Raw genomic sequence first — 12,730 nt, forward strand, 5'->3', positions numbered from 1 at the left:
TCGGACATCTCCAGTATTCTGTAGGAACATTTTGGTGATGGTTTCTGGTACTATCAAATCCTGAATTAATTTTCATTCCCTAGATGGTTCAGGCAGTGGGTGAGGGAAAAATTTTTTTAAGGAGGATGAACAATGGCATTACCAAGGCACTTGGTTAACTTTAAGCTGTATAAGGGTAGAATTATACTGTTTTTGTTTATCATTTCATACTCAAATCATAGCACTGTCCCAGACTCATGCATAACATACACTGGTTACATGAAGAAGCAATTTAATCTAATGTGATGATATCATTCCAATTGTCATAGTAAAAACAGCCCATTAATATACTGTTGCACTTTTAATGACAGAAATCCTTTTGAGACAGATGAGAAACTGATAATGTGTATAGCTGAAAAAATAAAAGTCAAGGGTCATTAATAGATCAATTGATTCTGGAATAAATTCCTCATGAAACTCTTCCATTTCTACACATAATGTAAATATTTATCACAATCCAATGTGAAATCAACCCTTAACACATTTTTTACATTTCTCTGAAGAACTGAACCCAGACTTAACTTTGTGTATTAATTAAAAATGAGATTTCACCTCAGTTTATGTCAAAGCCATTGCACCAGAAAGTAGCTCTTGCCTTGTCCTTCAGAGATTAATGCCCCTAGGATTATTGTTTATTTTGATTAGAATGGATTTGTTATTAGAAACAATATTTTCTGTCCTACTGATTGCATGCAACAACTCCCTTTAAAAGGCAAAGTGAGTCGCTGTCAGGAAGAGTTCCTATTTTCCTGCCTTTCACCTTGTGATCCTGGTACACATTTTATTCATCTGTCCACTTCCACCATCGTGTGTCTACTTTCACTGTTTTCTAGCTGTTACTGCTGACAACTTCTTCCTCCGGTTTGGGCTGCTATTGTCCCTTGAAGCCTTTTTTCTTGTGGCTTCAGATTAAACTGGCTTTCTTCCTTCAGACGCAACTTCATGTCAGCCAGAACAATCAACGAAACACATCCAAAAGCTTGCTCTTACTGCAGCCTAATAGCCTGCTCCTGCTACCTGCCAATGTTCTTAAAAACACACCACACCCCCATGGCCATAAACCCACAGAGCGTTTTCACTGATGGATGAAATGCTAAAATGTGGAAGCATCTTGAAAGCAAATGGCAATGAAACACTCTCCTGAACACTGAGAAGCTAGGGTGGAGAAAGCAAGCTAGCAGGCCAGGGATTGGAATCCATTATGTGGCCGAGGCTTCTGTCTGGTCGATTTAAGCAGATTGAAGCCGAGGCGGTGGCACAGAACCGCCTCAGGTGAGGACGCACAGTGTTCCTGTGGGCTTATCAAACCGGCCAGGCCTTGAAGGCAGAGCAAAGCCCTTCCACTGGGAAGTTCCTCCTAAGTGCTTGCGCGGCATCCGTGGGATTATCCCACCCCACTCACACATCATCTGGCTTTAAACTTCAGGCCCTCTGGCAAAGAAGGGAGAATCGTTCTATTTGAGCCCTCCTCTTTCCCTATCCCGTTTCCTAGCAGCCGCTGGCTGAGTCCTGCCCTCCTCTGCCAAGCACCAGGCTGGATTAGCTGCAAGCCAATAGCTGGGGGTCAGGATTAAGAGGCCAGCGTGCACTTTAATACAAGCTGCCTATAATTAATGGCATTATTAATAGCTTGACTGAAAAATTCATTAAAAAATCCATTAAAAATAAATACCCTTTTACAAAAGGCATTGCCTTGGGTAAGAAAAACAGAAAAAAAGATAAAGGAAAATTGATTGGTGGCTTTCAGTTCACAGAAAGACAGACCATAGTTCAAACTGATTAAAATTGAACATTTTTAGATTAAGCACCCTTGCCAAAATATTCTCTGTAGTTACCCAATATGAAAATATGATGATGGGCCACATATTTGTATTTGTATGTATCAAGGATTGGGGTATATGACACATAGGTAGCTGCTTGAAATAACTTTTTTCAAGTGAGCATTCCTGACCTTCAAGTTTTGAAAGCCCCTTGATGCTGGGTAACTGTGTCCAATTAACTCAGAACCTTCAATCCAATGGATCTGTTCAGAGTTGGTTTATTTCCTGACGTGTTTAGTGACCTGACTGTTGTCCATGGTAGCACAGATCCTTTTTGGTTTTTTTTCTTTTTTCGCCCACCCCCCACCCCTGCATTCATACCACAGCTCTTCTCCTCTATATATCTGACTCTGTAATTTGGAATCGATCTTATTGGCTTTTGCCTCAGCCCAAGTAAACAGTGTTGATGGTGATCAGAATGTCTGTGGATTGGATGTTTGCTCAGAGAAAAGCAGAGATGGAAAGGGGAAAGTCCATTTGGGGAGTACGCCTTGCCCTGACATCCTCTATAAAGATTTGTTTGTGTTGATACTAAAGCTGATCTTTTGGGTCAACTTTGCTCTGGGTCTAATCTGCTCATTGGTGTGAGATGAACATTGTCTTCCAAAGGTCCAGGCGACCATGCCCTCTCAGAAAAAGACCCCATTCATGAGCGTATTTGCTTGAAGAGAGCTTTTATTCACTTCACCTGTTATGTTGGCCCTATAGAGCACACAGCCAAGTGGAGATTAGGCAATTATCTGGTTAATAGGATCAGCAGAGACAAGAAGTTCATTCAATAGGCATTTCTGACTGCACACCACGCACAGCTCAGCCCTCCGTGGATGAGAGAAGCGGGGTGAGGAGGAAGCATGCGGCTGCTTAGTAACACGATAAAGGAAATGAGACATAAACACAGCCAGCAACTGATGCGCAATTTACAAGCAAGGGCAGAATTGCATGGGGTTCTGTGCATTAGAGTCAGGAATATAACAAGCCAAAAATTATAGGAAGTAGTTAAGCCAAGGTAAGTTTCTTGGAAAAGGCAAATCAGTGTCTATCTATGTTCAGAGATCTCCATTTCACTACTTTCAAACCTAAACATTTCCAACAGTACATAAGTCTTTTGCCTCTTAAAATGGGCATTAAACTCTCTTTGTTGCTCCTGCACTAAGTTCCCACAGTTTTTTTTTTTTTTTAAACTGGAGATTAGATTTAATTCCTGGAAATATTGAGAAACTTGTTTTGATCTGGGTTTCACAAAGTTATCCACATGTGTTATGTGAATATTCTGGCATTGTTTATTTTTGGCTCTTACTTTCCTCTTGCTAATCACTACTTGGTACTTACAAAGGTCTTCAGAGTCATCAATGCAGTAACACATATTCACTGAGCAGTGAGCTTCTTGATAAAGATATTGATCTTAAAAAATGCCCTTGCTCTTTTGATTGCTACTTTTTTCGTTTGTTTGGCTATGTGGAGTTGTGTGTGGGATCTTAGTTCCCCAACTCGGGATTGCACTCATGCCCCCCTCATTTGGAGCTCGAAGTCTTAACCACTGGACCACCAGGGAAGTCCTGATTGCCACGTTTGCTATAGTAAAATGTGGTCCTAATTAGCAAGGTGTTGAGAACTCCCAAATAGGAAGTGTTGGGGCGACCAGCATTTCTGTTCTCTTCCATTTTCTTTCCATAACTTAAACTCATGGAGAATTGTCCCTGAGGTACAGCATTTGCAGTTTTGAGAAATCTGATTGAAAAAATGGGCTTTCCTGGTAGCTCAGCAGGTAAAGAATCCACCTGCAACGCAGGAGACCCTGGTTTGATTCCTAGGTCGGAAAGATCCCCTGGAGAAGGGATAGGCTTCTTGGGCCTCCTTGGTTGCTCAGATGATAAAGAATCCACCTGCAATGCGGGAGACCTGGGTTCGATCCCTGGGTTGGGAAGATTCTCCTGGAGGAGGGCATGCCAACCCACTCCAGTATTCTTGCCTGAGAATCCCCATGGACAGAGGAGCCTGGTGGGTAAGACAATGTTGTTGGCCTGTTAAAAATCCAGACAAGTACTGAGAATCATTGTTTTAAGTCTTGTGTTGATGGGGTTGCCATCATTCCAAAAGACTGTTTTCTGAAATTTGTATAATACATTGAATGAGTTCAAAGGCTGTTACTTCTAAAACCTATTCAGTTTCATTTTAAAAAGCTACCAAAAATGTTTTGTGCCCAAAAGTGGTAATTCTAATACTCTCTAATACTTTATGTGGCAAACTCTCATGGAATAATATGGGGATGTAGTTAAACCTCTTCCCCACAGAAAAGTATATTAGAGTGAAAATAAGAGTACCTTGTTAAGAATTTTCAGGAAAATTCTTTGTGACCAAATACCGTTTGAAAATTCTTTGTAAAAAAAAACCCTGATACATGCACACAGGGACTTTGCCATGTTGACCACTCTATTCACAGTGGTTAGAACAGTGTTTGGTATAAAATGCCTGTTCTATAGGTATTTACTGAATATGTGAATAAACATGCCGTGCAGTAGGACGCCATGGCTGGTAAACACTTCTTTGTGAATTGTCAGAGTGCCTAGCTAGTAAAAAGGCATTCAATTTCTTGATACAATGGATGAATGAGCACTTGTTGTAGGCAAAATATACGATCTCCATGTGGTTTCTTAATCACCAAATCTGAATTCCATATTAAAATAAGGGACTGTGGAGGATGACACTACCAGTCTGACTTGGAATGTGGGATTACCAGAAGATAAAATGGCTCTTTGGATTGCACCATCCCATTAGAAAGCCTTTGATTCCCAGACAGTGAATCATATATATTTCCATATTTGTCATCCCCTTCAAGGTTTACATGGGGCGTGTGTTGGGGGATGGGTACCTTCAGGAGAAAGTACCAAGGTAACAACTTTCTCATGCAAGGACTGCACATGCAGGGTACTGCCTACCTTGCACAAGGTTAGGGGTCTTTGTTAAGTCACTCCCCCAACCCTAACTATATTCCCCTAAATTCATTCCTGGAATTCACATAGACTTGCTTAACTCTTTTCAATTTTTTTTTTTTTTTATGTTTTGAAATATCATGTATGCAATTTGCTCTCTCCACATAGCTATTCTCGATCATCAATCTTTTAGTACGAATTGATATCTAATACTTAAATGAAAGACTTTAAAACTGGAAGGAGAAAAGAAAAAGTTGAGAGGGAGAGAGAAAGCATATGAACACAGGGAACCTGAAAGTGGCACCACCGAAAGGAGGGAAAGTGCAGGATGGAGAAGTGAAAAGGCAAAACTCTGAGAATCAACACATCCCTTCCAGAAGAGGAAAGGAAGACACGCTGGTACACTGAAGAGCTAACCCAACTCCTTAAACTCCAGGCATCCTTCAATCTACAATTGAGAGTTTCTCTTTCTGGCACTCGAAATTGTCCAAGCAAATATCTCATTCCTTCTTCAGTTGCTTGTGCTAAAAATTTCAGATGCCCTTCTGACCGTAGAGTCCTGGGCACTTGATGAAATCTCAACTTAAAGAGACCAGGCTGGAGGAAAGCAGGAGAATACTGTACCTGAGGCTGGAACTGGCTTCCCTCTTGGTAGTGTCCCCTCCAGGATAGAGTTCCTAAGGGACTGTTTACAACACAGTTCTTTTTCTCATGGACTTCCATCATCTTAGGCCAGAGCATCAAGTCAGTCCTGGGTAGCAGCCACACAGTTACATGGATCTGGGCAATCTCTAGTGCTGAGTAGGCCTGGAGCAACTAAACTTTCACTGGGAACCCAGAGAGCTAATAGAAGAGAGATAACTCTCAGCACCTTCCTAAGCCTTGGATTTAACAGGGGATGTCACCCTGCTTATTTATCTTATATGCAGAGTACATCATGAGAAATGCTGGGCAGGAGGAAGTACAAGCTGGAATCAAGATTGCCAGGAGAAATATCAATAACCTCAGATATGCAGATGACACCATCCTTATGGCAGAAAGGGAAGAAGAACTAAAGAGCCTCTTGATGAAAGTGAAAGAGGAGAGTGATAAAGTTGGCTTAAAGCTCAACATTCAGAAAACTAAGATCATGGCATCTAGTCCCATCACTTCATGGCAGATAGATGGGGAAACAGTGGCTGAGTTTATTTTTCTGGGCTCCAAAATCACTGCAGATGGTGATTGCAGCCATGAAATTACAAGACACTTACTTCTTGAAAGGAAAGTTATGACCAACCTAGACAGCATATTAAAAAGCAGAGACATTACTTTGCCAACAAAGGTCTGTCTAGTCAAGGCTATGGTTTTTCCAGTGGTCATTTATGGATGTGAGAGTTGGACTATAAAGAAAACTGAGCGCCGAAGAATTGATGCTTTTGAACTGTGGTGTTGGAGAAGACTCTTGAGAGTCCCTTGGACTGCAAGGAGATCCAACCAGTTCCTGAGTGTTCATTGGAACGACTGATGCTGAAGCTGAAACTCCAATACTTTGGCCTCCTGACACGAAGAGCTGACTCATTGAAAAGGACCCTGATGCTGGGAAAGACTGAGGGCAGGAGGAGAAGGGGACAACAGAGGATGAGATGGTTGGATGGCATCACCGACTCGATGGACATGGGTTTGGGTGAACTCCGGGAGTTGGTGATGGACAGGGAAGCCTGGAGCACTGTGGTTCATGGGGTTGCAAAGAGTTGGACACAACTGAGTGACTGAACTGAACTGATGTCCAAAAGACATAAATAACAAATTAACAATAAAATGGTAGTCTTTGGCAAATACTAAATGAACAAAGCATACTCTAAGTATGATGAGATGAGAGGTGGTAGGTAGGAGTGAGACTTGGAGGTTTGGGTTCTAGATCTGTGTTGTTTTGTTTTTTGATGAGTACATTTAAATTAATGCAATAAAAATACATTTCTCTGAGAGTTGGAAAAACATTGCATATTCCAAAGGAGAACACAGTTTATTTCTATCCAAGGTAAAATGTATTTCAAGAAACTCTCAAGGAGCTCTCCGTATACCTCTGTAAGTTCAGAATTTGGTTATTTAAGATTTTGCTTAAAGACAGTAGGACAAAACTAGGACTGTGGTGGTGGTGGTGGTTTAGTTCTTAATTTGTGTCTAATTCTTTTGAGACCCTATGGACCATAACCCACAAGCTCCTCTGTCCATGAGATTTCCCAGGCAAGAATGCTAGAGTGGGTTGTCATTTCCTTCTCCAGAGGATCTTCTCGACCGAGGATCAAACCAATGTCTCCTACATTGCAGGCAGATTCTTTACCACTGAGCCACCTAATTTAGGGCTTCCCTAAATTAGGACTAGTATCTATAAACCTCTGTTTTCAGAATTCTGTTGCAACAGGATATGACAGGAAATCATACAGAGGTGGGAGAATCTGACTAGTGACCATAAGGGCTAGTCAATCATGTCTTTAAAAAAAGGCAAAACTTTTATTGAAGTATAGTTGATTTACAATATTGTGTTACTTTTAGATACACAGCAAAGTGATTCAATTATACACTTTTTTTTTTTTTTTCAGATTCTTTTCCATTTTCCATTATAGGTTAACACAAGATATTGAATATAGTTCTCTGTACCATAATGGAGGTCAAACCAGTCAATCTTAAAAGAAATCAACCTTGAATATTTGTTGAAAGGACAGATGCTGAAGCTGGAACTCCAGTAATTTGGTCATGGTCATCTGATGTGAACAGCTGACTCATTGGAAAAGTCCCTGATGCTGGAACAGATTGAGGGCAGAAGGAAAAGAGGGCATTGGAGGATGAGATGGCTGGATGGCGTCATCAGTGCAGTGGGCATGAACTTGGGGAAACTTCAGGAGATGGTGGGGGACAGAGAGGCCTGGCGTGCTGCAGTCCATGGCGTCACAAAGAGTCGGACATGCCTGGGTGACTGAAGAACAACAAACACAACTATACAGTGAATCCTTGATGTTTATTTTATGTACAGTTGTGTGTGTCTGTTAATCTCATATTCCTATTTTACTTTTCGACCCCCTCTTTCCCATTAGTCAATCATGTCTTGATGCAGAGCTGGAGATGAAGAAGGATGGAAGACGTTTCTAAAGGACTATGGAGTCTGATCTTTCCAATCATTGGTAAGGCACCAATATAAGATACCTTTATGAATGAAAATAATTCAGTACTCATGTCATGGAAAGAAGCTTTTTTTTTCCTTTGGCACACAGGGAGACTCAAGACATGTATTTATTGAAAACTCTCAGGAGATGAACAGAAAACTTATGCCCAGCGACTTGGCAAGAGCTCTAAGGAAACAAGAAAGAGCGCCATCTCAGTTTAAACATGCTGGGACAGGGGGAGGAGACCAAGAATGTTGACTTTCAAGGGAAACTAAGCCAGAAAACTTCAGAAATATGAAATAAACCCTGGCTTGGAAGAAGCTGATCTGAAGGAAGAACATGTTTTCTAGTCATTTCAAAACTGGTCACGAAGTTGCTTTTAGAGAATCGAGAGGGCTACTTCTCAAAGTGTGTCTTTTCCAGCTGGTCCTCGGGAGATGGTCATAAGGCACAGGATGTCAAAGCTGGCTCACAGATGTACTCTGTTTAGGCAGATACTCTTCAGCTGCCCGCCTTCCTCTCCGTAATCAACTCCGCTCCGCTCTGCACTTGCCAGGCAGACACATCAGTCCTGATAGCATATGCCCTGCTCTGTATGCAAAAGATATCCATGAGTATTAACTAAGTTTGCAAGAGGAATTAGGATCTGTAATAAATGCTTTAGCAAAGAGGCTTTGGGGGAATAAAATTGTGTCTTCAGGCAAAATTCTCATAAACTAGACATCATCTTTGATTTACAGTTTATAGTATTTTCCTCACTGTATCCAATATCCCCAGCTTGAGGCTCCTGGTTCATGTGGCATGATTGACTACCCAAGGTGGGAGGGTGGTTCTATGCACTGAAGTTAAGTCAATGAAATTAGAAATTCAGGAAAACATAAAACAAGCAAAACTTTAGATTTTTTAAACATTTGTTCTGGTGTTTTTGTTTTTTCATTTTTAGTAGCTACAAAAAAAAAAAAATCTTTGTGTACTACTCCACTCAACTAGCAGGAAACCACTTCAAAAACTTGACTACTATTTTAGAAAAGATGACTCTACTATCTCTTTTAATATTAGGTACAAGATGAAGACCGTAATCGGGAAGGTGCGTTGTCATTACTTTTTACTGGAGATTCATTTACACAGAATTTTCAAACATGGGAACCAGAGGCCTCGAGTAAAGATGAGGATGGATCTTTCAGATCACTCAACTCTCCATCAGATTTTCAGAGTAAACAAATTAGAGAAGGAAATGAGCCATAGGTAAACAAACTTGATTTAACATCAGTTCTGCTCAAGGCACTATAGTGGGGACACTGGCAAATTATGCAAACCAGGTAATACAAAGGTAGTGGCCTAGGGTGAGAGAAAAAGGGCAATGTCTTATAAATCCCCCAAAAAGGGGTAGCAATCATTAACTAGTAAACACATGGATAGGACAAGAAAGGAATCACAAGTGTGTGTTTTAAAAAATTTACCTTTATATATATACACATTCAACATACAAGACCATCAGAATAATTACCTTAAAGACATGAGAATATTGCATGGAACCTTATAAGTGGATTTATAAATAGCTGAAAAAAATATTGAGAGCTATCAATTTGGCAAATGACTGCATGGATACATGTAATTTATAAGCTTCTTAGTGTTCATTTATTAAAAGAGACAAATAGGTGGTCAAAAACATCTCTGAACAGAGTTCACACTATATCTTGCACTGATAATTTTAATGATATTGCTATTGGTACACACACACATATATATATATATAAGAAAAGGTAATAAATGTGCTGAACAATTATTCTGCAAAATTAAAGGTTCTTCCAAGAAAGCAATAAATGACAGGAGGAGATACCCTTGGGAACTTTGAGAAATATACTCCAAGAGCCTGAGTTAATTCAGACAGGCAGAATAAAATCGTTCCATAAGGAAACTATAGAAGACACCTATCCTCCCACCAAAGGCTGAAAGAAAACTTTATGGTAGCTTTGCACCAGGTGTTGAAAGAACATGTGTGACTTTAGTATATGTATTGGCTCCAGATTATCAGCTGTTTCTGGATTTGAGTTTTCTTATATCTTAAAAATGAATTCCTGGGAAAACCTCTGCTTTCACAAAATCTAGGTTTTTCCATAAAGTATATATACGGAGATAGTTATGGCTGATTCACGTTGATGTATGGCAGAAGATAATACTGTAGAGCAATTATTTATTTCAACCAAAGAGGAACAAGTATTCTCTATTTTAATAAAAACTTGATATTAGCGAGAAAAAAAACCAACATATTCCATGGCAAATCTGAGTAAATTAAATGTCTTTTAACACAAAATATAACACTAAGATTGCCAAAAATATGTGAGGGCCAAAACTAATCAAAGTGAAAAGTGAAAGTGTCAGGCACTCAATCATGTTCAACTCTTTGCAACCCCATGGACTATATACCCCACCAGGCTCCTCTAACCATGGAATTATCCAGACAAGAATACTGGAGTGGGTTGTCATCTCCTCCTCCAGGAGATCTTCTTGACCTGGAGATCAAACCTGGGTCTCCAGCATTGCAGGCAGATTCTTAACGTCTGAGCCACCAGGGAAGCCCAAAACTAATCAAAGGAAGTAATACAATCTCAGGGGAAAAAAGAAAAAAAAAAAACTTTCCACATCCTACAGTAGTGATTCAAATGGATGCTACTGTTATTGGTCCACTGATTCATTTTGGTGTGAAATTGGGATTGGGATATGCAAGAAACAGGTATGTCAGTAATAAAGGTAAACCTTGCAGAAGAGATAGGTTTCAAAATGAACACTTGGCTTTAGGGTATATTTGGGCTTGAAGTACACCACAACCTTAGAAACAAATGCTCATATTCATCTACTAGCCTGAGAGAAACCATCCCTCAGCAACATATTTTCAAATCATTTCCTAATTTCGTTGTTTTTAATGCGGAGGTTAAAAGAAGAACAAGAAAATCTCGTTAGATCACTCAGATGCATCAGACACATCTGCTCTTAGTCTGGTGGTCTCCTTTTTAGCAGAACCGAGGAGAACTCTTCCCTTCCTGCTGCATAAGGATGTGTGTGCATTCATACTCAGGCATGTCTGACTCTTTGCGACCCCATGAACTGTAGCCCACCAGGCTTCTTGGTCCATGGGATTTTCCAGGCAAGAATACTGGAGCTGGTTAGGGCTACACTAACAGACCCTAAAACCCATGACCATGTGCTTGTAGAGGCCAATTTCTCTCTGTTTCTTTCTGTACATTTTATGATATAACAAGCAGAATGAAGATACAAGAATGAGGAGGGTCATAATCACATCAAGAAGAAATGTAGAAATCAGAAAAGTAGGCAAGGTGTCTGCTTTTATCTCTGGATCTGGGTGGCTCCTGGTAGGATTGGTAGGATTCCTACCAATGGCCTCTGAATACCACCATGTTTTAGAAAACAGGAATACAACCAAAAACAACAGGCATGTGTGTATTAATCAGTCGTGTCCGACTCTTTGCAACCCCATGGACTGTAGTCCACCAGGCTTTTCTGTCCATGGAATTCTCCAGGCATGAGTACTGGAGTGGGTAACCATTCCCTTCTCCAGGGGATCTTCTGGACCCAGGAATCGAGCCCAGGTCTCCTGCATCGCTGGCAGATTCTTTACCATATGACCTACCAGGGAAGGCATAGCTCGAAGAATTTTTTCCCCTACTTAAAAACAACAACAGCCAAAAAAAAGAAAAAAAAAAAAATCCTAAGAGCCAAATTAGTGAGTCTCAGGACTTTTCATGAACTTGTGGAACTTTCTTCTTCTGGAGTCCCAGTCGGGACCTAAAATAAAGACAGACAGAGCCGCAGATACAATTCTGGTCTTCCCAAGCAGACTTTTGGACTATTGTGCAGCAGCTGATTCTGCAAACTTGGCATCAATAAGGGAGGTGGCCTCCCTGTTTGTATTGTGTGGGTACGTTAATCTACCACCCATGTCAAATTGCCTCAGCACTAAGTGTATTTGAAAGGTTCAGCTTGTGAGGTGGCTGAGGATTTGGGGGAAGGGTAGAAAAAAGCTTGGCTTTTCTTATCTCATTCAAATTTGTTTGTCCATCTCTGCGACCATGCGTCTCACAAACACGAAGATGGGTGATCTCCCGGGGGACTTTTAGTACATTCCCCTCTGTCAGTGGAGGATTATATACTACAATCTGTCCCCTAGTGCTTTAAACACACCCATTTAAAATAACTCCAGTAACAGGATCTTTAATTGACTCAGGGGATGGTGGGGGGCTTCCCAGTATGATTGTCGTTTTGGTTCAAAGGAGAAGAATGAAGTTGATTCTGTGCCTTGTGTCCGAGTAACAATATGTGAAAAGATTCATTTAGTCCTTAATCCTTCTGGAGGATCTGAAAAGAGCTGATCGTTTAACAGCTACACAGCGTTCTGCTTTCGAGCTGTTTTTCTTATTTATGTCTTGGTTGTTAACGCTGTAACCATTCCCTTTATTGTTCAGTGGAGGAAAAAAAAAAAAGAAAGAAAGACAAATTGGTATTAGCAATTCACAAAGCAATGACTCCACACTTAAAAATGAAATCTACTAAAATCTTACAGGAGGAAAAGTTTGGTTTGGTATTATTTTGTGAGCCATTAGAGAACAGAGCCTTCTGCCTGACAACCGATTTTTTTGTGGAGAAATATGAAACAACAATAAAAGGAAAAAAAGGCAAAGGAAAACATCAGCTTTGAGCATGCTGATGCAAATAAAGTAAACCTTGGCTTTACACCAGCTGAGTCTGGTCCAGTCATACTGCCTTACAGGGTACAGTAAATTTT

This window comes from Muntiacus reevesi, chromosome 20 (genome assembly GCF_963930625.1).
Source record: "Muntiacus reevesi chromosome 20, mMunRee1.1, whole genome shotgun sequence".
In the NCBI taxonomy this organism is placed as follows: Eukaryota; Metazoa; Chordata; class Mammalia; order Artiodactyla; family Cervidae; genus Muntiacus; species Muntiacus reevesi.